The sequence below is a fragment of the Chroicocephalus ridibundus genome, chromosome 8 (genome assembly GCF_963924245.1).
Source record: "Chroicocephalus ridibundus chromosome 8, bChrRid1.1, whole genome shotgun sequence".
Taxonomy (NCBI): Eukaryota; Metazoa; Chordata; class Aves; order Charadriiformes; family Laridae; genus Chroicocephalus; species Chroicocephalus ridibundus.
In genome coordinates, this window is record NC_086291.1 from 56,253,534 (window position 1) to 56,277,486 (window position 23,953).

At 45.0% G+C, this 23,953-nt stretch overlaps 1 long non-coding RNA gene across 1 annotated transcript; it reads right to left on the reverse strand.

Annotated features, from left to right (window-relative positions):
- Window positions 1-3,228: 3,228 nt before the first annotated feature.
- Window positions 3,229-10,164, reverse strand: LOC134519312 (uncharacterized). Its single transcript, XR_010072187.1, has 3 exons — window positions 9,982-10,164; window positions 9,745-9,898; window positions 3,229-3,310 (listed from the first exon to the last, which is right to left on the reverse strand). It is a non-coding gene; the product is annotated as an uncharacterized LOC134519312 (long non-coding RNA).
- Between the last annotated feature and the right edge of the window lie 13,789 nt (window positions 10,165-23,953).

Here is a 23,953-nt window from a genome sequence, read left to right on the forward strand (position 1 = left end):
GAGAAAGATGCTTTTGTTTTAATCATCTAAGCAAGATGGATGGATTTTATCAGAGCTAAGTACCGAAGAGTCCCAAATGGGCTCTTTATCCCAAAGGCAAAGCACTTAAGCATACGCCTAATTTTAAGCACGTGAATAATGGCCTCATTGACTCCAGTGGAAAACTCAAGTGCTACAAGCTGAGTATCTTGGATTCTAAGGTACTTTGGACTAGTGTTAAAACCATGACCAAATTCTACCAAAAAAATTATCTTGAGCACAACCTTACAAAATGATTAGAGTTAGGACCAAGCATTTTTAGTAAAATAAACTACATGAGGTATATGCAGCTTGTTTTGATACGGTCAAACACATTAGGACGAAATTTATGGAGATTGACATGATGTTAAGCCTTCGGTGTGGTAACACAGAGAGGATCAAGCTGGTGGATAAGCAAAAATCTGTTGTCCATAGTGGTATCGCTTCACTTTACCCAAACTTGTTCCTTACACAATGTATTTACTGCTTTAAGTCAGTTCTGAAAAGAACTTTAGCACCTTTTTTTCCCCTAGCTGTTTTCTCACAGCAGCATTGTTTTGCTGAGCACCGAGTCTGGCTGTCAGTCAGAGAGGAGGAGGAAGAGCAAGAGTCAGATCTGTGCTCTCCTTCAGGAGAGGTTCTGTAGGTGGGGTAATGAGCTGTGGCTTCTTCTGGGAAATTTGGGTTGTGAAGTCAGTTGTAGACGGTGCTAAGTTTCCGTTGCAATGTCCAGCTCAATTTTCTTTAAAGGTTGCTATGGGTATCAGAATAGGGTGCCAAACTACCTTAAGCCACTATTCCAGAGCATTATTCTCATTTCAGGATGTAAATGCCTTGATTCCACCCCCACACTAAAAAGATCCCACTGCCAGGAGCTGGATCGGGGGAATGAACAATAGAGCTTCATGTGAGCATACTCGGTTGGTTTCACCCTGCTGTCAAAACCGATGGCATTTTTCTCTTCAAACAACAAATGTATCGAACCAAAGGAAATGTCTGTGCAAAATGCTGCTTACCCGGGGACGAGCTCCTCGTGGCTGGACGTGCTGGGGCACTGCAGAAGCTGAGGAGCAAAGTGGGCCGTGGTGGATAGGCTAGAGGAGAGAGGGAGGCCAGCATGCACCTCAAATCAGAGTAGGCTTTGGATTACCCTCACGTTTGTGGTCCTAAAAGAGCCAAGTTTTAGGAGTCCCAGCCTGACATAGTGTTTAAGCTGGGAGCTGGAGGAACGAGCAGAGGAAGGACCAGAGATCTTCATGGCACCTATCATCGCTTCTGTTCTGATGAGGAGGCCAATGTTCATGATCTTTTCAGACAGGCGTTAGCTAGGTGACCAAATGCCATCGTGCTTGACTCGTGCCACACCTGCACCTGGTGCCTATTGATTCCTATTTTTGGAAAGCTTTAATATACATTGCGCATGCCCCTTTCGAATGGAAATGCTGTTTCATGGCATTTAACAGTGCAGGAGTCACAGCTGCAAAACAAAATATTTTACAGAAATTTTTGGAACTGGCTTTTCTTCGGCTGTGAAAAAGCTTTTTCTATTTTGCTTGAATGATATCACCATCCTTTTAGCTCTTAAGCAGTAATTGTCATCCCAAAAGCCAAGAGTTGGAAGTGGAGACTTGTCTTCAGACTCAGGACGGGGTGGTGGTTTACGTTACGATGTGCGCACACCTTCCCGCTGAGAAGTGCGTGTGCTTAGGGCTGGCCCTACCTATTGGGCAAATGTGGGTGCCTGTCTCGGGAAAACGACCGTCCAGGGAGATTGCTGGCCATGAACTCATGAAGAAGTCAGCTGGAGGGAGGACGTAATGCAGGTACTACTGTCAAATACATTTTCTAGAAGGAAATTTGCGTGGCAAAAAATGGTGCACAAAAATGTTGGATTTTCCAAAGCCATAGAAAAAAAAAAGGGAGTAACAGAACTGAATTGAAATGGAGAATTTAGGCTGAATTACTTCAAAGCATATAAGCTAGAAGCTGCCAAAAGAAGTCCATCAAGGCGAACTTTACACTTGAATTTAAAACGCAGACGGGCAGATTTTTCTGGAAGAGGGGTAACATGGGGTACAGTAACCAAGCACAGAGCTGGGGCTTACCTAACCATGGAAGAAGATAAAGTCTGTCAGAGCATTTTCTAAATCTGTTTCTATTATCTGAGAGTAGAGCAGATGACAAATCTGTTCGTTCAGAGTGTTGACACAATACACTTTTATCACTTTTTGTCAACAGAACATAATTGTGTTCAGATTACCCTGTCACAGGGGAATAGCCATAAGATCGTGCTGTCCAGAAAAATAAATGTCATGTTCTGTTTCTGGGAAAACAAGAGGGAAATAGGAAAAGCCATGCAAGAAAAGAAAAACCTTGAACAAACCCTATTCTTTGGACGGAGTTTTAGTTGTACAGTGCTGTGATAGAGCAGTTGTTCCCCCACAGCTGACTCCCTCGGGCCCCTACGTTAGATGCCAAGCTCCCGCATCTCTTGTGTTCCCCTCCCCATCCCTCCCGCCCCATTGAATCCAAACACTTTAGTGCTCACTTCTTCCAGCAATCTGCTGTAACTGATGCCAATTACGAATGACGAGCAGCGTGTCAGCAGCAGGAATTACAGAAACCCATCAAGGAGGGAGAGCGATGCCATGCAGGGCTTGGAGGTGGTCAGGGAGCGGAGCAGCGGGCAAGGCTGGGATGACGAGGAGGTCTCCAGTTCCAGTTACCTCCCTGACTGCCTTCGCTGCTGGACTCCAGGGGCCACCTTGCCAGAAACCTGAAGTACGACCCCTTTGGGGAGATGGTAATTGTGGGGTATCAGCTTCTCTCTGCCAAGCTGGATGCCCCCTGCCCATGGGGTGTCGGGGGAAGGCACCAAATTCCACCTTGCTCTGTTCCCACAGAAAATCATTCCACCTCAGGCATCCATTTCCTAGACAAAATGCAAACTCAGCTGCAGAAACATGTTGCATTTTTCAAGATTAAGTAAAGCGAGAACTAGTATTTTTAATAAAGCAGATGGAAATACTCAGTTGGCTTCCTTCTAATGGAAATAAAATTCTGCCCATCCATCATCTTCCCTTGCGACACTCTGGAGACAGCTGTAAAGGGAAATCTGCGGGCTGAAGGGATTTTGGGCAGGTAGCGGTGTTTGTGCACAGCAGACAATGGGGATTCGTCAGCGTGGGGAGGAACCAGCATCACTTTGTGGTCCCTCGTGGTCCCACACAGGTGCAGTCCCTCCCCATCTCCTCTAGCAATTACAGTATGAATCACAGCAGTGCATTCAGGTCTAAAAATAGAAACATAGTCTTAGGGGAAGAAACAAACAGAAAAACAAAGTCCCTTGTCAAAATCCAAACTCCATCTCCCTTGGCCCCAATTTTATTTTCTTATAAAGTCATGTCATGTCTCACACCTTCCCATTAGGTTTTGACGTGTGACTTTACCAAGTGGGAGACCCAGAGGGGGTGGGGGTTGTAGAAGCCTTAAAAAAGAAACAATTAATCTCCACTGAGAGTAACGTGCTGCCACATATCACTCAGCGTTGCATCAGCAGCCTGATGGAGTCAGGAGAGGTGACTGAGAAGGAAGCAGGAACTAGCTTACGATGTTTAATGATGGAAACTGAGATATTTAAAATCCCCGGTGCCCATTTGCTATGCAGTCTGCTCAGATGCATTCAGTGTGATTACAGCACCCAGACAGAAGAGTTTCATCTTCTGCGCTCTTGGTACCACTTTTATGGCAATTTAGAAAATGATCACATAGAGATGGAGACACTGATTAGTTAACACACACAGCCTGCGTGTATTCTGTTCATGCGAGGCTTTGAACTTCTGGAAGCTGTCGCACTGAGAAAACGTCTATCCCAGAGGCAGCTATGATTATATTATATTGCTGTCTTTATTATTTACCGAGTGGCACTGCATGTAAGCTTTGTGCGTGGCACGGAGGGTCTCCAGCTGCGTCTTAAGTTAGAGGCAGAGGAGGTGCTCGTTAAAGCAAGAGGCCGTTGGGAGAAAGCATCTGCCACCCTCCTCTAATTGCTGTCAGCTTTGGAAAAGAGGGCTTGATACCCTATCTGAGCCTAAAGCCCAGCAGGGCTGCTGCTTTGCTCTGAGTTTTCACTTCTGCAGCCCCAAAACCTCGTGTAGGCTGAGATCCAGAGTGAGGACTGACCCGGGCAGCTTCTCACAGCGTAACTGTGGGCAGGTAACCAAAGAGACTGTCCTGTCTACATTTCCCAGCCTGACTCTCCCGCTTGCGTCTCCTTTGCAGTAGCATCACACAGTGGTGGAGCCCGGGCTTCTCGGCCATTTTTCAACTCACCCAGATGCACTGAAGCTGCTTGCTAAGGGGCCTGGTTTTGCTTGCGCAACCGGAACAAGGTAAGAAGAGTACAAAAAACTACCTAAAAGCCCCCGAACCTGAATAATGAGCAAATCCTAGAGATAAGGAACAGTGTGCATCGTTCTAAACGGTTTGCAGGAGGCGTGCAGCCATAGCAGGGGGGACAGCGGGCTGCAACCCGCTGCTTCCAGCACCTTGTTCTAACTGACCGAGTCCCTTATCCTGCCCTAGCATTTCCACACACTCCCGTTCAGCGGGACATCCAACCTTGGAGCTGCACTCTCTGATTTGCAGCCTTTTTTATTTTTATTTTATTATTTTTTATTTTAAATTTATCCCCAGTTCCCATCAGCTACAAAGCAAATGGTCTAATTTCCCCTTGCTTTGGGTGCTGAGATATTTATATGTGAGGGTGGGAAAATGGCCGTAGGGACAGCTCGGTACCCAGGGGAATGCGACTGGTGGTGAGGATTCAGCGAGGGAGTAGCTGGGAGTTAAAGCGATGTTCCAAAGCGGGAAGGGGATAAGGTGTCGTCTGGCCACAGCTGTTCAGCCGCTCAGATGAGACTCCGAGGGTTTCTCAGGTGGAGCAGGCAGGAGGGAGGCACCGAAACATGTTTTCATCTTTGCTTCTGGAGCGTCTAAATGAGCTCACCGCAGAGCAGCAGCAACAGATGTTCGCTCCGACTGCTGTGTCAACATCCCAAAAGTCAGTCTGACAGGTAGGTGTCACCCCCCCGAAGTATCGGATTTGACAAAGTGGCCCTGGAGCAGGTGGGCAGCTTCAGATAGCTGTTTTTGCTCCGTGCCGGGTGAGAAGTGTCCCAGCTCCCAGGGACTGGCTGCCATCTGATCCTGACGAATTATGGCCGAGGCTTAGACGTAGCCCTCGAATTGACACGGGGCTGCAGCGCTGGGAGGCAGATGATGGCAGCTCAACGGAGAGACAGAAAACGCGTAGGAAGTTTTGAGAGTACGGCAGCATGACTGGTATATGTTGAGAGAAAAAAGAAACATTCCTCATCTCTCACTTTGCTACTTAAAAGGGGAAACTTTCCTTTTAATTCGTGAAACAAATATCCCTGACTTTCCATTAAGTTTAACTTACTGGAAATTTTTAAAGAAAACTTTAGCTCAAAGTAGCCTAACGCAATGCCTTATTTTTGCATAATGACTGCTGCCAAGGGCTAAAATACAGCGCTTCTTTAAAAAATTAGGGGCTTTAAAAATAAGACATCAACATCTCTCTCTAATTTCACAGCCACCATTGTCCTTCTTGCCTAATTTCTCTCCTTATTAAAGAAGACTGATTAGTTGTGTCTGCTCGGTATGAAATGCAACTTCTCTTTACGAAGACTCCAGTATAAAAAAAATAAAAGTAAATGGGGAGAAAGAAGAAACTAATAAATGATTTTGCTTGGCACCTTGGCTAGCAATACGAATGTCAACACAGCCACAGTTCACTGAGACACTTACGTATGTGCTTATATTTAAGCACGTGTTTAAGTCTGTTCGGCTTCAGCTTCCTGCCAAGGACATACTTCACTCGTGGGACACGTGTGACTTAAGAATATGTTAAGTGTTTTAGCGATTTGGTACCAGACCAATAAATGCCCTTCCCAAGTAGCTGACTAATTATGTGCAGTTTCTCAGGTGAAGGGTGTTCCCACCTGTCCGGTTTGGTTGCTGTGCTATCAGCCCTGCTGGTCTTCAGGTACTGCATTGACTGAAGGACACTGAGGGATAGAAGGAGCCTTGGATAATCCGTCTCTGTGTTTATCTACCTAGACTTTGCTTTGTGAGCCCTGGTTGGCTTGCTGCGATGGCTGAGAAGGAAAACAGCAAATCTGCACTGCTAATTCGTGAGTTATGGATGGGAATGAAGTGTTGTGACATGATGGGCTCCAGTATTGGCCAAGCATCCTGGGGCAGTGCGGAGGGAAACACGAGCTCGACGTGTCAAACAAACAAATGTGTGAACCTCTTCAGATGTGGTCAGGCATTTTAGTAACGATCTTTCCAATGAAGACGTCAAGGATCACCTTGGGTTATCCAGGGGTTACCTGCATGGTTATGACTATGGTGCTCTGGAAGGAAATGTAAGACCTACCGTTGATGCAGCAAAGAGAACAGATGTTCTGGAGCCATTCCTGAGAATCCAAGGAAAACGTTGCAAACTTACGGAACTGACTGGAATCTTACAGTTTTGCAAATGACATTGCTTTGTTTGTGGAAGTCATCCCAAGCTGTGCTTTTTACATCTTTTTTCCTCTCTAGTGACTACACACGCGGCCTCAGCGTTAAGTATGCAAAGGGCCTTGCTGGGCAGCCGTAGGTGGTCCTGCTGCTTGTTAAACGTGACAGTTGAGTGTGTGGACGCACAGTAAATGAGTGCAGTTCATCACAGCCTTTACAAAGCTAATTGGCTACTAAGCTTTTGAAGGGTCAAATACATTAGTATCTAGCCCCGCGCTGCTCTTTGAACAGCAAGTGGTTAGGAGCAACTCTGATTAGCATCCCTCTTCACTGTCTTCCACTTCTGATATATACTTATGAACGACCTTTTGCTGCCGTGTGTATGTGAAATGGATAAAGACACAGTCCCTATAAATAGCTTACAGACAGTGTTAAAAGTTGTACTTGAAATAAAGTGCATAATGTTTTTAAAGTAAATAATTAGAGCTAGCTTTGCGTGTCTGCATTTTAGTTAGAGTTTGAGGCAGATGAAAAGCATCAGGTCTGATATTCAGCCCTTCTTTCAGCTCAGAGAGGCATAGTTCAATGTTCATAGTTCAACATCGGCAAAGTTCAATTTTCGTACATTTGTATCCAGGCTCGTTCGGTCTGTCGATGGCTGAAAATTCATCAGGATTATTTTTGCAGGATTTATTTTCACAGTTGCAGACTTTCTTGCTGAATGATGTGTTACTGATCTATCCTTTAGTTTCACAAACGTATGTTTTAGGGTTGTCCACTGTTTTCACAGCACAGACCACAATAAAAACACTAGGTGAAATTATTTACGTGTGTCTTTTCTGAAAAGATGGAAGAAGATCTGAATTGGCTCCAGGAATGCTAGTTATTCTCATTCTCTCAATTTTGGGAACAATTCCTTGTGGCCTGGCTGCAACTGGATGAACGGCTGTCTTGAACCTTCCCCAGAACTCAGATAGTTATTTATTATTTAAATATGAGCTAAGAGCGGGAAACTCTTAAAATTCCCCAAAGCTCTCCTCTAAAAATAAAGATCCATTAGTTCATCCTCAATAAATAATTCTTAATTGTTCCCCCAAGTGAAATAGGACTCCTAATTTCTGTCTCCCTGAGTTTCCTTCTTGGCTTTCTTTGACCATGGGTGCAGCGTTTTTCTCTTGTTCTGCCAGTGGCATTCAAGTGTTAAAGCCAAACTTTGTGAAGCCACGCGGAGGGCCATGGCGGCTCCTGATATAATTCATGTAGTAGCCTGGAATGACCCCCATCCACTCATGGAGACTTCTGTTTGTTTTGGCCAGTGCCTAGAGCTCCATTTTTTCCCCCTCTATCTGGAAGATATCTCGCATATCCTCCCTGTTTATAATCATACTCGCCTCTGATGTTTCCTCTTTAGCATTGTTATCCATCTTCTGCATTAGACAGAAACCCAAGGTCCTGAATGCTCTCAGTCATTGAAGATCTGATGGCACTTTTCACAAAAGGAGATGACTAACCTCCATGTCCTGGCCACAGGCCAACTTGGCTCATTACGCTCTGCCTACCAGAAATTCCTCCCGCCGTTTCAATGGCCATGTTGTTTTTCACTTTCTGTCCCAAACAGCTATTGAATAGATGCTGTTTTTCGCTCCGTGCTACAGTTCAGCAGTGAATGACACTGTAAGCTGGTAGCACTTTCTGCTTGTGAAACGCTTTGTGTCCTGGGGGCGTGCTAAGGTGCTGCAGTTTTATTTTCAGGAGAGGTGCCCACAGAGCGACGGTCCCCAGTTGCTCCACACCTCGCTGCGGAAGGACCCTGTGCCGGTCCCCCATTCCTCCTTACTAGCTATTCTTATCTCTGGCTATTCTTATCTAACGTTTTATTGAGTGATTCCAGTATTTATTCATTTTCCCATCTTGCTTTTCTTGATGCCTTTGGAAAGAAGCGCCGGGGAAGGTGCTTAGCTGCTGGGGACTGAGAGGAGCTATGTGCGTTTCCAGCTGCTGAGAAACCCGGCCAAGGACTTTTTCCATATACGGGAGAACGTCTAATTTAAAGGAGTACTATTAACTCTGGTTGTCTTCTGGTTGGTTTCTAGTTTAAAATTAACTAAACATATGACTGAATTTCTCTCAGAGTGGGTTCCAAAAGGATCCAGGGGACGGGAGACTGTGGTGAGACTTGGCAGGTAGGAGGGCTGCCCCTGTGAAGCCGGCTCGCTCCAGCTGCGGAGTGCTCTCTCATACTCGCCCCATTGCCATCTCAAGGATATTTTCAGATCTGAGCTTTCACTCGATCAAAAAAGATGTTGTGCAAAACAAAGGATTCGGGGTCACGCCAAGATGTATGTGGGAAGGGTAGAGAGGATGTGTGGAGCACCAAGAATTATATGCCCAGGGACAATCAGATTTGTACCATCTTTTCTATTCTTTTCTATTCTATTTGATCACGGTTTGCCAAAATCAACAACACTGATTTTAATACAGGTGCCTTTGTTCCCAGACAGGGTCCGAATGAAACCTGGGATTATGAATTCTTTCCCACAGTCATACTGAACCTTGGGAAGCTTCCCATGCAGTGGGTAATCCTTTTATTACTTATTTTTTCGTCTTCTGTTTGCTGTTATTAGCTTCCCCTATCCAGCTTTGATGCTGCTGTTGCAGTCTTTTGCTCTCCCCCACCATGGTGTGAGAGAGGGGCAATGCCCATTCCAGATGGATCTCATAAACGTGCCTTTGATTGCTCATGTGTCTTGGAAGGTCCAATCCAAACGCTATTTGAGATGTCAGTATTACGCATGCTGTACGGAGGGGCTGCCAGCCTTAGTAGAGTCAAAATTTGGGATCAAGACTGAAACAGAAAAAGGCCTTGGAAATCTGCAAGCTGCCTTCCACGCAAGCCCTGCAGGCGCTTTCAAATGTAGAATATGAGAACTCAGTAGGAAAATTGAAGGAATGAAAAAAAAATTGCCCCAGTTTCGCTTTTCCTTTAAAACTTGAATCTCAGCCCAAGATCACAAATAGGTCCTCTCGGGTTTATAGACCTGTAAAGAGACCCTGGGCACTGTTTTGCGTAAACCTGGACTAATTGATGGCTTAGTACTAAAAAAATATGTGAGATCTGTGGTTCTGCTCCTATGGAACTTGTTGAAAGGGAAAGGTGGCTGGTGGTTAATCACATACCTCAGAAGCAAGCGATGAGAGTCTCTTTTAGGGAGGTTTTCTGGGACAAGTCATGTCACATCTCCGCGTATCAGTTTTTCCATCGGTAATGACAGGATGGGAGGACTCATCTCCCCTACCTGCCTGCCGTATTTGCAGAACAGTTTGAAAATCCCTGGGGATGGTGTAATAAGTGTTAAAATTGCTTCATTCAAAGCCATTTAAAGTTTCTGTCTCTGGAGGGGTAGGAAATCTTACCTTTTCTGCAGTGAAGAGGCAACAGCTGACCTATTAGTCTGTGTCCTAAATATAGTGATCCATCAACGCCGGGATCAATTTCCTGAAGGTCACTTGCTCTTTTAAATCCTGCCATCCTCTCCGAATTCAGAGAGCGTGGATTTGGCTTCTCTCTTCCTCACCTGCATTTTCCCTTCTTTCTCTTCTGATAAACACAGGCGTTGCAGCTTTAAGATTTTAAGACCTTTCCCAGATGGAAAAGGTCATTTGTCTTTCGCTACTCAACACTTCCTTCATGAGTTCATTTAAACATTGCCAGACATCAGAAGAACAGAACTCAGCTGTAGGGTTATCTGTGTCTTATTCCCCTTTTGTGTAGGTGGCAAAACTGATCTAGAACACAACTGTTTGGTTCCCATAGCAATTTACAACAGGCAGCGACCATAATACCATGCTCTTCCCACTCCTTATCTACACCTGTTATTCCTTCCTTTGCCACCCAGCCAAGAGCTATAATGCCGGCATTATTTGAATGGCACTAAGCAGGCTATTCCCTAAGTTTTCATGCAGTTTCTCACTGTTTTCGGCAAGGACAGGATGTGCTTTTAATCTAAGTAGTAAAAAGCCAGCACTTTATTAATCAGCCACTTCCAGTTGGAGTCTCAATGAAAAGTTAATTAAAGGAGTGAAATGAAGGGATGTTACAGTGCATCTACTAATCTTGGTACATTATTTATATGAAATCAGTCATCAAAATTAGTCATGTGCACTATCTTGCTGTGTGTGGTCTGGTTGGAAATGGCGTGTTTGTTTCCACTCAGCTCCACTGGATACAGTTAAGATACACATTCGATGTGCTATGCAGTTAGATCATATTTTGAAAGTTTATTATGCTCTCTATCTCTCTGTATCTGCAGGCTCAGCATCAAGGGACCATTAAAAGCCTTCAGCTGAACTTTGCAGCGTGTCTGAGATGAGACAAGTGACAAAAGTCATCCTTTCCCAGAAGTCAGCAGGCGCAGCTGCCGGGACGCCCGCCGGCTGGTGCTGGGTGCCGCTGTGGGTCTGGCAGCAGGGTGCGGGGACAGCCCTTGTGAGCAGAGCGGTGGTCCCTAGAGCTCAGGACGGCGGTGGCTGCGGTGAGAACAAGGGCCCCGTTGTCCCCCCTGAGGAGCATCACTCGCACCCGGACCCACGCCGGCCTCAGGGTGCTGCCCGCTCCGGCGGGGACCGAGGTCCCTCTGGCTCTGCTGCCGGACACGAGTACCCTCATACCTCCTGCAGGTATCGCGCCTCTCGCTTTTCTCAACGCTTTCTCTAGGATGTGCACCAGGAAGAACCAAGGCTAACAGAGTGATTTCAGGTCCGTCCTTTGTTCTGGGTGGTCAACGAGCTGCTCCTTCCCTCCCCGCCTGGTCTCGTCCTCTCCCGCGGAGGAAGCAGATTGAGTTACGAATTTCAGGCGTGGAGAATAGTTTCGTGATCGCTCTTTAAGGTCACTGTCAATGCTGTTGCATAAATTCACCTACTAGGGGCTGCTGTAAGAGCAGTGCTGTTAACTGGAGACGGAGGGGTGTAGCGTTACAAAGCGGTGCATGGAAGTTGCCCACTTAAATCACTGAAGCATTTTAATTGACATTCAGTAACTCTCTCCTTTTCTGAGGGCTGCCTTTAATAGAGTGAGCGCCGCTAATGCCGGTCATGGGGTCACTCCCTGCTCCAGCCCCTGGCTTGGGCTGCAGCGACAGCACAGTCCCCAAGAAACGCGTCTGAAAACTCCCGCTATTCGCTGCGAAGGGGCGAACGTAAAAACACCGCCACTCGCTGAAGCACAGCACATAGTGGTGAGCAAGTTTGGCTTCAGCGGGAAGAGCCGGGGTAAGAAATCAGCGGCTGCGTTGGCTGTGGACTGCCCGGGCAGCGGAGAGTTGATTGTCCCTCTGGGAATTTCCCAGAAGCTGCGGGAGAACTTGCCAGCTCCTTCTGGGGAGCAGGGGAAGCAACGCAGGGAGGTGGGGAGGTTTTCCAGCCGATCCCCTTCCCTTCCATCCTTCCTCACCTTTCCTCAGTGATTTCCTTCAAATCTATTGCACTTTTAAACCCGTGAAGGGCTTCTCAGGCGTCCCGTCAGCATCCGCTTGTTCGAAGACAATGTTTGTGCATACGCTTTCGTGCTGTGGCCACGATATTTCGTTATCCCCAGCCTTACTCTGCAACAGCAACCACCGTTCACCATCACACCGCTTTGCTTACTTGCAGGCAGCTTAGGAGCTGCTGTAAGGACGTGATGGAGAGTTCACCTTGCAGTCCCAGACCAGACACATTGATCCTACAGAACGAGGACCGTGCTCTTGAGCACCTTCTGTTAGGTACATAGCTTCCCAACCAACTAGAACGTCAGGAACTTGTCTGTAAGCTGCAAAAGGGCAAAATGGAAGAGAGCAAACCCCAAGAAAAGGCATAACAAAGGTACATTTCTGCTCTCTGTATATCTTTTGGATATTTGTTACCTTGAAACAAGACGAACATCTATAATTGAGGTGTACTGGGCTCACGAGGGATTATGAAGTGGCGCAAGAAACCTGGCAAATCTGGTGAGCCAGGTACAGCCGCTCTCGGGTAGTGCCTCCCACTGTGAATAGTCTCTTTTTTCCCCCAAGGTTTACCTCCCTCAGCCGTTTCTCCCAGCGGATCAAGTGGATCACTGTGATCCTTTCCGCTATGCTTCCTACAGACGGGGCAGCTGGGGGTGAACCTCTCAGCCACAGCGTGAGTGAAGGGGGGATGCCGGGCATGAAAAATCCTCTGCGGATTTTGGTACAGCTTCTGGCAAAGCTAGGAAGCAAGCCACAGTCTAGATTATTTTCCATATTTTATGGCCTTTTCTCACTAGCTTTCTGGTTACAATGACTAAGAAAAGGGTCGATATCTTTCGTTTCTCACAGAGGCAAGGTTCGTCCCGTGTTCCAGAATGAACTATAGCCGTACGTATAAAACGGATCTCTTGATCGAGGATACATCCCCTCTGACTTTTCTCATAAGATATTAATAAGAGAGAGGCATTATCACATTCCATTTAACAGGTGTGTGGAAGAAGGGGAAATCTCATAATCATTTAATACCTTCTACAGGAACATCCTTCATCAGCTTTTGCTAATTACGACGCTGAAGCGATTTTCTGTTTTGTTTTCCATTTAAAGCAGAAGACGAACTTCAGGAGACACAAACAGGAATTTATTTTCTAGGTTTTGCTTTCTTCATGTGAAGGAATGCCAAGGTAACCTCACAGGGTTTCATTTAAAAACAAGAGTTCAGAGGAAAAATACCATGGCTTTAGACCACTGTCTCTGTTAGTTTATTAAAATATTAGTCTTGTAGGTGTGTTAGATTGATTTGCCTTCTGTGGTGTTTAAAAATAGTTGTGAGAATAATGGGTTTCATCAGAAATCATTACCTGGGATGTTACTTTCATTTTTTAACCACAGAACAAAGTGTCACAGCCAGATTAAACAAGCCAGAAAGCATTTGGAGTGCACACAAACAGCTAGCAATTTTTATATATACCTTAACCATGGAAAATCCTCAAAGATATTAGCCGTCTTCTACTGCAGATTGGTCAGAATCCCCAAGAAAGGTCAGATTGTTTGAAGTGGCTGGTATTTGTACCAGCTGACATGAAAAGGCTCGGTTATTTATAGTGGTTCTCCTGCGTCCCCACAATGCTGGGGGACTGAATGCGATTGCAGAGATGAAAGGCCGTTTCAGCCTAACAACTGCAAATAGCTGCAGCTCAGCAAACGTCTGAATTCTGGCATTACCGAGCAGGAGAGTTGCCCAGCTTAAGCACAGGTTTTAATCCTTATGGGGGCAACGAGATCACATAGGAACCTGTTTTTTGGAGGGAGTGCGTTTTATTTTGATAATGCTTAACTCCCTGCGTAGTGCAATCCAAACTTTAGGGCTTCCCGTCCAAGTTTTCCTTATGAGCTGTGGCGTCTTTATCTGGTTGTGTCAGCTAACCACCGTGATGGGGTTGTTTGTTTTAGCTATAGGACTTGGACAGGGAAAGCAGAAGCTGGGGTCGTGTGAGGAGAGCGATGGGACTGGGAAGAAATGTGGATCCAAGTTCACCAGGGCGAGTGCTCACCCTTTTGCTGAATATTTGGTAGGCAAGCGACCAGAGATCAAGAGGGAAAAAAAGAAGACATTTCTGATGAAAAGGAAAACATTGATAACGCTTATGGGAAAAGATAAGAGCAGTGACCATGGCCAATAGGAACTAAAGCTCCTGTAAACTGGCATGAGACTCCAGGAGGTCTGTCCTGAAGAACACCAACCACAGCTTCCAGGTTTACTGGACTAGTCAGGTCAATGGAGACAAGGTGATTTCTGCTCACTGGCAGGTCCCAAATCAGCAAGGGAATGAAAGAAAGGGAAGGTCGGTCCAAGCAGCAAAATGGAAGAAAAGAGGCCCTTTTAGTCAAGTCAACCTCATGGGAAAATTCCCATTTTGCACCAGAAGCAGGAAAGCCCAGAACAGCCGAGCTGTTGTTTCTTTAAATCAGTGCTGCGGTTGGATGTGGGGTGCCCTTTGGAGCACGGCTGATCAGGCCAAATATGAGCGGGGTGTTATCTTCCAACAGCTCATGAGCCTTCCTGAAGAGATAGCCTGGAAACAGCCCCAACGACTGGCCCTAATCCTGAAGCCTTCCTTTGCTCAGATAAACTCCCTAGAGCTAGGGGGACGGAGGAAATTACAGATATTCACTCATCTATTTATATTTAGACAAAAGATTAAACAACTTGGAGCTGTAATGATATGTCCATGGCGCGGCTCCTGCAAACATGTAAGCGCTTGCAAAACTTCTCTGCATAGGCTTAACTGGAAATGGACTTGAGACTGGAAATTTTCCAGCAAACTATAATTCTTTAAGGAAGGAAAGCTATGACCAAGCTGATTTATTTTTTTTTATTTTTTTTTTCCAGGGGGAAGTTACTGAAAACCACCATTTTGATGAAAACAAAAGATTGTGTTTTCACTCCAAAATTCCTGTTGAATTTGTGTTTTTATAAAACTCCAAACAGCTCTGTGGAAGTGAAGTATTGTGACCTCGTTAAGACTGCGGGCATGTTGAAACAAATCTTTGCAATACAATGTTCTGATGCTGTCAGAGCAAAATCACTCAGGATTTCCATTTTGCAGGAAATCTCAACTTTTCATGTTCTTTTTCCGGCGAGGAATGAAAAAAAAAAATTAGAAGATTTTAATATCCCCGGCTTCCAAGGGAAACTCCAGGTTGCAACCAACTTTACTAAACACCCCTCAACTGGTGACTGGCACCTGAGAAATGTTATGGAATTACCATGGTATGTCATGCTCCCTTACCCCACCTTCTTTCTTTGAGTAGACCCATCTTTGCAAATAACACTCATTTTTTTGGGTGACGAGAGAGGCGCATGAGAAGCAGCACCTCTTCTCTTGCTGTGTCCTTCCCCATGACACGGCGTGGCACAAGCAACCTTTGCCTGGTCACTGGGAAACGCTTTGCTTTTCACCCGCACGTTGTTTTCATCAAGCTAGCTAGACAGAGCGGTAACTCGTGGTTTGATTGTGTTTACATGGTTTTGAGGGATGGCTGCAAGAAGCAATTTCTGACCATTGCTGACTGCTCTAAGAAGCGGTTTTTAAAGAATTTTGGTGTTAGAGAAGACATTAGCATTTGGTTTTCAGATAGCATTTCATGCTATGTTGCGGGAGGCTCCCGCAGACAGGACTGCCTTCCTTGCATTACTTGGCGCTGGTAAGGTCGCTCTGATGGTCTTAGTGTAGTTCCCAGCCTCACGTTTCCTTCAGCTTCCCCCCGAGTCCAAACCCTAGACCAATAGGCTGTGCCTGGTGCAGTCAATACACGAAAATGAAGAGTGACAAGTCCCACAGCATGGAACAGCTTCTCTGCCAGACCTGTCTTTGCAGGACAACGGAGAGTTTTCTTCAGGAGGGTCTGAAAGGGTGGGATGAATGTCTGCAGGAACACAGTCTCATCACAGGTGTCCTCAGTCTCTTCTCCAAATGCCTGGACCTTTAAAATATAGATATGCAGCAAAATCACACTGAAGCAGCAATTCAGAAATCCAAGCTAATGGTTCAGGTTTGCCCCTGGCCTCACAAAACACAAGGCCACAGCAGAGCTTGCTTCCCCAAGAGGAGATGAGGGAAGAGACTGGTGACAGATGTTAATTAAGCTGTAAAAATCACCTCTGGAAAGAGCTCAGACGTGATGGGGAGCCTCCCAGTATACATTTCTTTCCTTGGAGCTTACTGGTGAGTCCCACAATTAGCGTGGAGCCTGGCTATGAAGTGCACACTGTCAGAGGTGGCATTAAGGAGTGCCTGTTTTCTCAGCCTACTTATTTCCCTCCTTGCTTTCTGCAGTATATACTTTATGTTAATTGTAGCAATACATCTGTCCTCAGAGTTTATCAGATTCGAGGAGATAAGCTATTGCCATCAAAGCCTATTTTAAGCTATGAGCTCCTAAGTAAATCAATGTTACGTGAATTAAGATTGCCTTGAGATTGTCTCTATACCATTTCAGCTGCCCATATCTGGAAAGAGTTTCTGATCAAAGCTTTTTGTAAAAGGCGGCTTTAGGAATTTTCTCATGTGGCTTACAAACTCTGTGGCCATTCCATATCAAACGAGCTTTAATTACCAGGGCTTTAATGGCAGTGATTTTATGATGTTTCAGAAGTGAAATGGTTTATACTCTGGTGATAAGGACTACATAGGAGCCAATAAAAAATAAAGCAGAATTCCACAGCAGGGGATGGATTTTTTTTTAATGGATATTTATGGATAATTCTTAGCCTTTTCCACCAACAGTGAAGTGAGAAAGTGTGTTAATGGGCAATAATGTCTTCTTTATTTCCAGTAGTTTTGTCCCACGCTCCTACCTTTCACTCTGCCATTTTTATACACAAATTCAACCACAGTTCTTTCCATTTGAATGTGAAAAGTGCCAAACATAATCCCATTTACCACAAAATCTACCTCTTTTAGCGGCCACCTATAGAGAACCTTTTCCTTGCCTGCAGAGGACAGGTGCCACCGCAACACAAGCCCTACCACAAGCCATGCACAACTCGGCGTGGTTGGCATCCTCCACTCACACGGTGGCTGCAACGGAGGGTAAATACGGAAGGGTGGTCTTGCACATCAGAGCTGGAGTAAACACATGGTAGCGTTGGGGTAGGCGAAGACTGCCAGTGCATACAGGAATAACTTAAATTACCTGGTGCTGCTCAGCTCTGGACCTCTAGAAGAATAAATATTTACTACTTTAGATGAAATATATATGTCCCATGAGTGTTTATTACAGTCTATCTTGGTTAGGTTAGGGAAGACTAAACATTGTGTAGTTGTCAAGGGGTTCCTGAAGCAGAAGCTTTCTTCCACAAGGAGAGGTGCTATTTTGAAGTTCTACCACCTGCAGAAATCTTCCTCAGTTAGACTCAATCTCCTCTGAAAAGCTCAGGTCTGTCTGACTGGAAACTCCGCTCTCGCTGCAAGCCCTGGGCTCCAGGGCAGAGCCCAAGCACTGACTCCTCCGGAGCCCCGAGCCCTGTCCTTGCCTTTGCCACCAGTCTGGGGTGTGAAAATGGGCAAATTATTGTCCTCTGCGGTAGTGCCAATATTACATCTGCAGTGCAGGCCAAGCCTCTGCTCAAGGCTGAATTTGCCCAAGAAATTTGGGCGCAGGCGCAGGTGAGCCCAAAGCAAGGAAAGGAGACAAGTTCGAGTCTTCTGGGCTGTGACTTCCTCTGCTTCCCCTTCATGGTGAAATGACTCTAGGAGCCACTACGAAGCAAACCATAACAGCACAACTTTTTACAATTTAGTTTTAGTTTGCGTGGAGGAGTGGATCTGACCTAGTCTCAGCCCGGACAAGCCTCCGTCGCGTGAAGCTTGCTTTGATTTATGCCTGCACTTGACGGGACCCAGGTGGCCCAAGCGGAGCGTTAAGTCGTCGCTGCTCCCTGCTCCCGAGTGCCGGGTGTTTCTCGCTTGTATCCAGGTCACTCAAACAGCAATATAATGTTGGTCATTCCATAACATTGTAAATCAGGCCGCAAAACCCCACATTTGGAACAGTTAATGTCTTTGCCTAGGGCAATACCGCAGACAGGACTTTATTTGCTTTGAACAAAATTAAAATGAGAAATAAAAATGCTGCTTTTGACAGCAGTTTAATTTTAAATAGACGGCATATTAAATATTGTGTACTGGGGCAGTGGGTTAATTATGCAACCTCTTTCCATTGCATCTTGTTTATAGGAAGGGACTGAATCACCCCAGCTTGTCGTGTCTCACATCTGCGAGGGCTGGCTTTCCTTTCGGCAGAGCACTTACCCCTTTGCAGTATCTTGATACGCATCACGATGGTTTTGTCTGTAAAGCCACATTATCAGGCTGACATTCTCAGACAACCTCTGGGCTGAGTGGGTTTCTGAAGCTTGGCAACGCAGATATCTTTCTATTTACCATCCTCCTAAAAATAAAAGTTGTTGCAGGGAGGGTAATTAATTGTACTCAAGAAACACGCTGGTTTACTTCTACCACAACTTCCTTAACCCTTTTGCTGGTTTGGGCACTTCTGTGCCCAAACTGTTGTGCTTCCACAAAGCGAGTATTTTTTTAATGTCCGATAACAATCCTGTGGGGAAGCTCTTAGTGACAGGCGAGCGACGTGCTGATTTTCTTGGCAAATATGGTCTCGCTCATCGGTATCAAAATTTAGTTGATATATTTGGTGATAGGATTATAAAATTCTTGCTCACAAGAAAAATAAGCAGCTGTTTCAAAAGTAACATTAAAGAAGTGAAAGCCAATGAAAACACCTGAAAATCGTATGGCTATGGGCCATCACATTGAACATATATGTTTCTAGAATGATCTAGAAAGCTTTTCTGGAGTGCCGGGAGCAGGAACAGGGTCGCTGTGTTCATACACGTACGCGTGTGCACACGCACATACACACGCTAACATTTTTGATCCTTTTTACTGGGCACCTCTCTGTTTTAGGAGCGCAAAGTACATTGAAAAAACCTCATTTTCACTGGCTGGAGCTCAGTATATTTGCACAAACCAGCTTGTATCAGAATTTGGCCCCGAATAGCTTTTTCTCCCCCAATGATACATAATAAATCTTCCATCTGAAAGATTTTCAGACACGCTCCTACTTGACTCAGGAGTAGTATTCATTGGAAAAAAACTTTGATGGAGAAGTGGTTTTTTCCCATCAGTAAAATGCAGTAGCGCTAAAATAATAATAATAAAAAAGCAGTTTGTGAGCTCATGTTGCTTTTGGGGAAATTTCATTTAAAAAAAAAGTGATGAAAAAGTTCCAATAATGTTGAAACATCCTAAATTAGCTCCATACTTGAAAAAACCCATGCAGATATATTATTTTCTTTTGAAATCATGTCATTTGTTTTTAAAAATCGATCCTACATTATATATTACTTTAAATTAAAAAACAGCCAGGAGTGGAACACAACTTTTAATTTCTACCAATGCAAAAGTTTTCCATGTGAAAGAAAATACATTTTTCTCTGAAAGGGAATGATATAATTGCTGGAATCCTCAAATCTCTGTGCAATGAAATTTCAATTCCCTGCTTCATTTTGTTCATGAGGAAAATTATCAGTGGTGAAAAAGATCCCCAAAAAGACAACAATGCATTGATTCATCAAGCAACCCATTGATTTCTCCGAGTCCTGCAGTCTTTTGGGTTCTAACGTCACTTGCTTTGTTTTATTTCAAATGCCGCAGTTCGTATTTTATGGCAAGATTTCCTCTTCCAGATTCAAGATCTGGTGGCTGAAATTTCGGAGAACACATTGGTGCATTTCCTTCTCTTGACTTCAACATGTCTTCTCTTCAGATTTGCTGTATGAAAATTGTGTGTACAATCTATCAGCAAGGAATCGCCCTGTTGATAGGTCCATCCACAAGACTTCCTAAATTGTGCGAAAGTAAAAATGCGCATTGAAGATATGACATTTCCTCCCGGGGTCACGACCTGTGATTCCTAACCACAATTAAGAATGCTTTTGTTCACATTTCTTTGCAGGAATTTGCTCTATGCTATATAGCAAGTAAGGAATGGTGGGTCACAAGCAAAATGTCCCCAAGTGAACCCTGTCAGAGAGCCACGGCAGGGGAAAATCCCGAGGACAGGAGACCAGGTGACACCTGGTTGATCAACATCTTCATGAAACTAGTGGCTACAGTTTGCTGGGGAGACTGTCACGGTAATTTTGGGTGAATATGGAGAATAACTAACTGATGATTCCTCTGGGATCGTGCCCCAAGCCAGTAGCCTTCTTCCATGTACAGAAAACTGGTGTGACCACACTAGTGTGGAGCTCCAAGGGTTCCTCCACTAGGAAGAAGCAATAAACATCGGCCAGTACATGAGGTAAAGGCTTATTTTTTTCTCTCTCTTGGGGATTGATGTCCTAGAAGGAGCAAAGGTGGGACATGTTAATCCAAGGACGGCAAAAGACTTTTTGGAGAAAGCTACAGTGCTCGATTTCATAGCTGAGATTGCACAAACTACATTGTAGCAGGAAGGGTTTATGAATCGGAGATGTAGGTGAGCTTCCAAGCTGATGTGACTGAAGACTTTCATCCTGTTATCATAAAAAAACCCCCCACAATCAACAACCAAACAGGAGAGGCCCAAATAACAGCCTTATTGACCTAGGATATTTTTATTCCTCAAAGGTGCTTTTCTTCGGGCTCTTGCCAGGTCCTTCAGGCTCTACATCGTTCACCTGTGGATGCCTCTCTGTTTCAGAGTGCTATGCTTACTGCATGCTATCAGTAAAATGTAGAAAAATAGGTAGCCTCCTCCTGGAGCAAAAACAAAAGGAGAACTTGTCTTGAAAGTGTCTTGGCCTCCCTGTAGGTAGGCATGGAATAGTGCCCTCCACACCTTCAGTTTTTCCCTCATCTCTAGTAGAGAAAGAACATCAGAGGGAAAGACAGCACATGAATGAGGGCTCTGTGATGAAAGAGAAGCCCAGATATCATGGCCAGCTTGCATCAAATGAAGTTTCTGCTGGTGCCAGCTGGGTGAATTAAAGTTAATGCACCTTTCTCAGTCCTTGGAGCTGGATATCAGCATCTTACAAGGGGTCCTTCAATGTATGCCCCCTTCTTGTACCTCCAGTGCTCTCCTAAATAATTGGACTGGAGAGAGGACGAAACTCTACAGTTTGCCACCTGAGAGTGAGCCCGTTTTCTTTGCCCATGTTTTGAGCTGAACAGGGAGAGAAGGAAAAAAATAAAGAAGTCTACGCATTTAATCTGGCAAAAATACGAGGGCCAGGGAAGCGTCAGCGCTGCAGGGGAGACAGCCAAGAAGAAAGACGCTGAAGCTAGGACTGCCGATCTGCACTCTGCTCCTCTGAGCTGTGGTAGCTGGAGGAAGGGTAACCTTCATAGGATGGCCAGTTTTCCAGCTGCACCTTCATTTGGTTGTGCCAATAAACCCAGACTCCGAAGGGGTGACATGTTTTTCTGTTTTCTTTTTGTTCCCAGTCCTCCCAGTCTTCCCAAAACTACTTCACAGGGAGAATTTCAAGGGCAAAACATTTGATTTTTCCAAGTACTGGAGTTTTCTGTGATCCTGCTCCAGTTTGAAGTGGTGTCAATGGATTCATTAAAACATTCCCTTTTTTGTGTGCTTTCCCATTCTGCTTTGGCAACAGACTGGCTTAAAAATCCAGAAATGATCCTTCCAGTTGTTGTTTTTGGGCACACAATGCAAGCATTGTGCATTGCTTAAATGGAGCAGATTCCAGTTGTTTACACTTCTTCATGTGGCATTGTGAGGCTTAAGCAATTTGTCTATGATAGCCCCATATTAGGAGTTCTCATTTGCAGTAGAACTGGAAGATATGATCAGAAACAGATCCGTGGTAGTCCACACATCATTGCCAACTATGCGGAGTGATAGACAGCCTCGTAAAACGGCTACGGGGCGAGCTGAGCCAGAGATGTTTTGCTAGTCTGAGTGACACTATTATGTACAAACGATTCACGTTTTTCGTGAAAGCTAGCAGGAAAATGTGTGAGATGGCATCTGAAGAGAAGGCAGATCAGGAGAAAGATGTGACGGTACTTCCAGCTGGATTTTCCTTTTTGGACTTTGGAGTCTCTGAGCTGAAATGCATTTGACTGCTGAAAGACATAGCAATAATAATAATAATAATAATAATAATAATAATAATAATAGCAATAATAATAAGCCCTTAAGCCTTTTCAGGTGTGTTGGTGTTTGTCATCTGCTTTGAACTCTTAATTTTGCTTCTTTCTCTAGAGAAGGGCATGCTGTGAACAAGGGCAACTTGATATGGCTTTCGCTTTGGAAAAGCTTTCTTGGAGTTTTCCAGTTTCAGGGAGCTGTCTGTGAAGCTATGTGTACGGTCTAATTAAAAGCTTATGTGGCTGAGCTAGATAAATAAGGGGACGTTTTATTTGCAAAGAACACTTGCTGCATTTTGGCGAGGCTTTTAGCTGGAAGATATTTTGATTTTGATTTGCCACATCCAGCGATGTTTGCACCTTCGTGCTGGCCTGCAGACGGGCTGCACCCGTTCCTCTTCCCAGCCCTTTCTGACACTGGATCTGCCTTGCTGCACTCCTATTTACATTTTATAAACTTAAATTCTGTTTCACACCAACATGCCTTGCCCGTAATCAGTCCCTGCTCTGCAGCCCACTGGGAAGACAACTCACCTTGGGCTTTCAGGCTCTAGTTTGTTGACCTTGATCTGGAGGAAGCCAGGCTGCAGGAGCACAGCAATCCTTTCTGGGGGAAAAGACATCTTTACAACTTTGTCATACAGATTTCCTTGTTTAGTTCCATCTTTACATCTCATTACAAGTGTAAAACCACTTATTCAAAATACAACTGTGGCCTGCCGCATTACCATTTACTAAGAAAAAGTTCTGTTTTCTGAGCCTTAGCAGAAGTAACGCGTAGCACCACTCAAAAATACCGGCTCCTGGTGTCATTCCACATGGAGCTGACACCAGCAGCTATCGCTACAGCAGCCTGTCTCTTCCTTTTACTGCCTGGCAAAATTACAAGGAGTTGGTAACGAGGCCTTGCAATGGTCTCTACTGGAATTTTCCATGCTGGGTGTATTCCTCTGCCTGAATATTTTGGAGAATGTTCTAGCAAAAATAGTTCCATTATTTTGAAGGGATGAAACATGAGGAAAAAATAATTTGAACAACTTTAAAACACTTTTTGCAGATATTTCATCCAGAAGTTTGCAGTGCTGTTTTGCTTTGGAGCAGGAGCTTCAAAATGAGCTGGGGAGCTCACCTGAGGACCAGGATATGGCTTTTTAAAGGAGAACTTTTGAAATCACTGACCATTGCTACCTGCACTTTCAAGCTGTGAAAACACTTGAGGACACCATACTCACCTTGAAGGCAGTGGCTTCCACAATCAGACCGTGCATTTGGAAGTGCTCTTTGAGGCTGATGAAGACCATTCAATACGGGCTAAGGAACAAGGAGTCTTTCTCTCACTCTCTCAACTGAAGGCAAAATGAAGATGCTGGTGGGTACCCGAGAGAAGCAAGAGGCAGGCTGGGATGCAGCAGCAGCAGTGGATAAAGATCGGATGGGTTAATAGGCCTTTGGGATGCCCTTATATCCCTATCCAAATTTGGAGGCCAGTCTTTCCACTTCTGTCTGACCCTTGCAGACAGAGTGACAGCTCACTTGCCTCATCCCCCATCAGGGCTTGCCCACAGAGGAAAGTGCTGCATATGTGCTGACACCAGTTCCTCTCGTAGCTCGAAAGGTAGAGGTACACCTTGTTTCTCTCGAAGTCCAGTCTTGCTGGTTGGGTAGGTGAAACTCAGTAGGTTTCCACCCGTGGGAAGCCCTGTTTTTTTATTTTTTCTT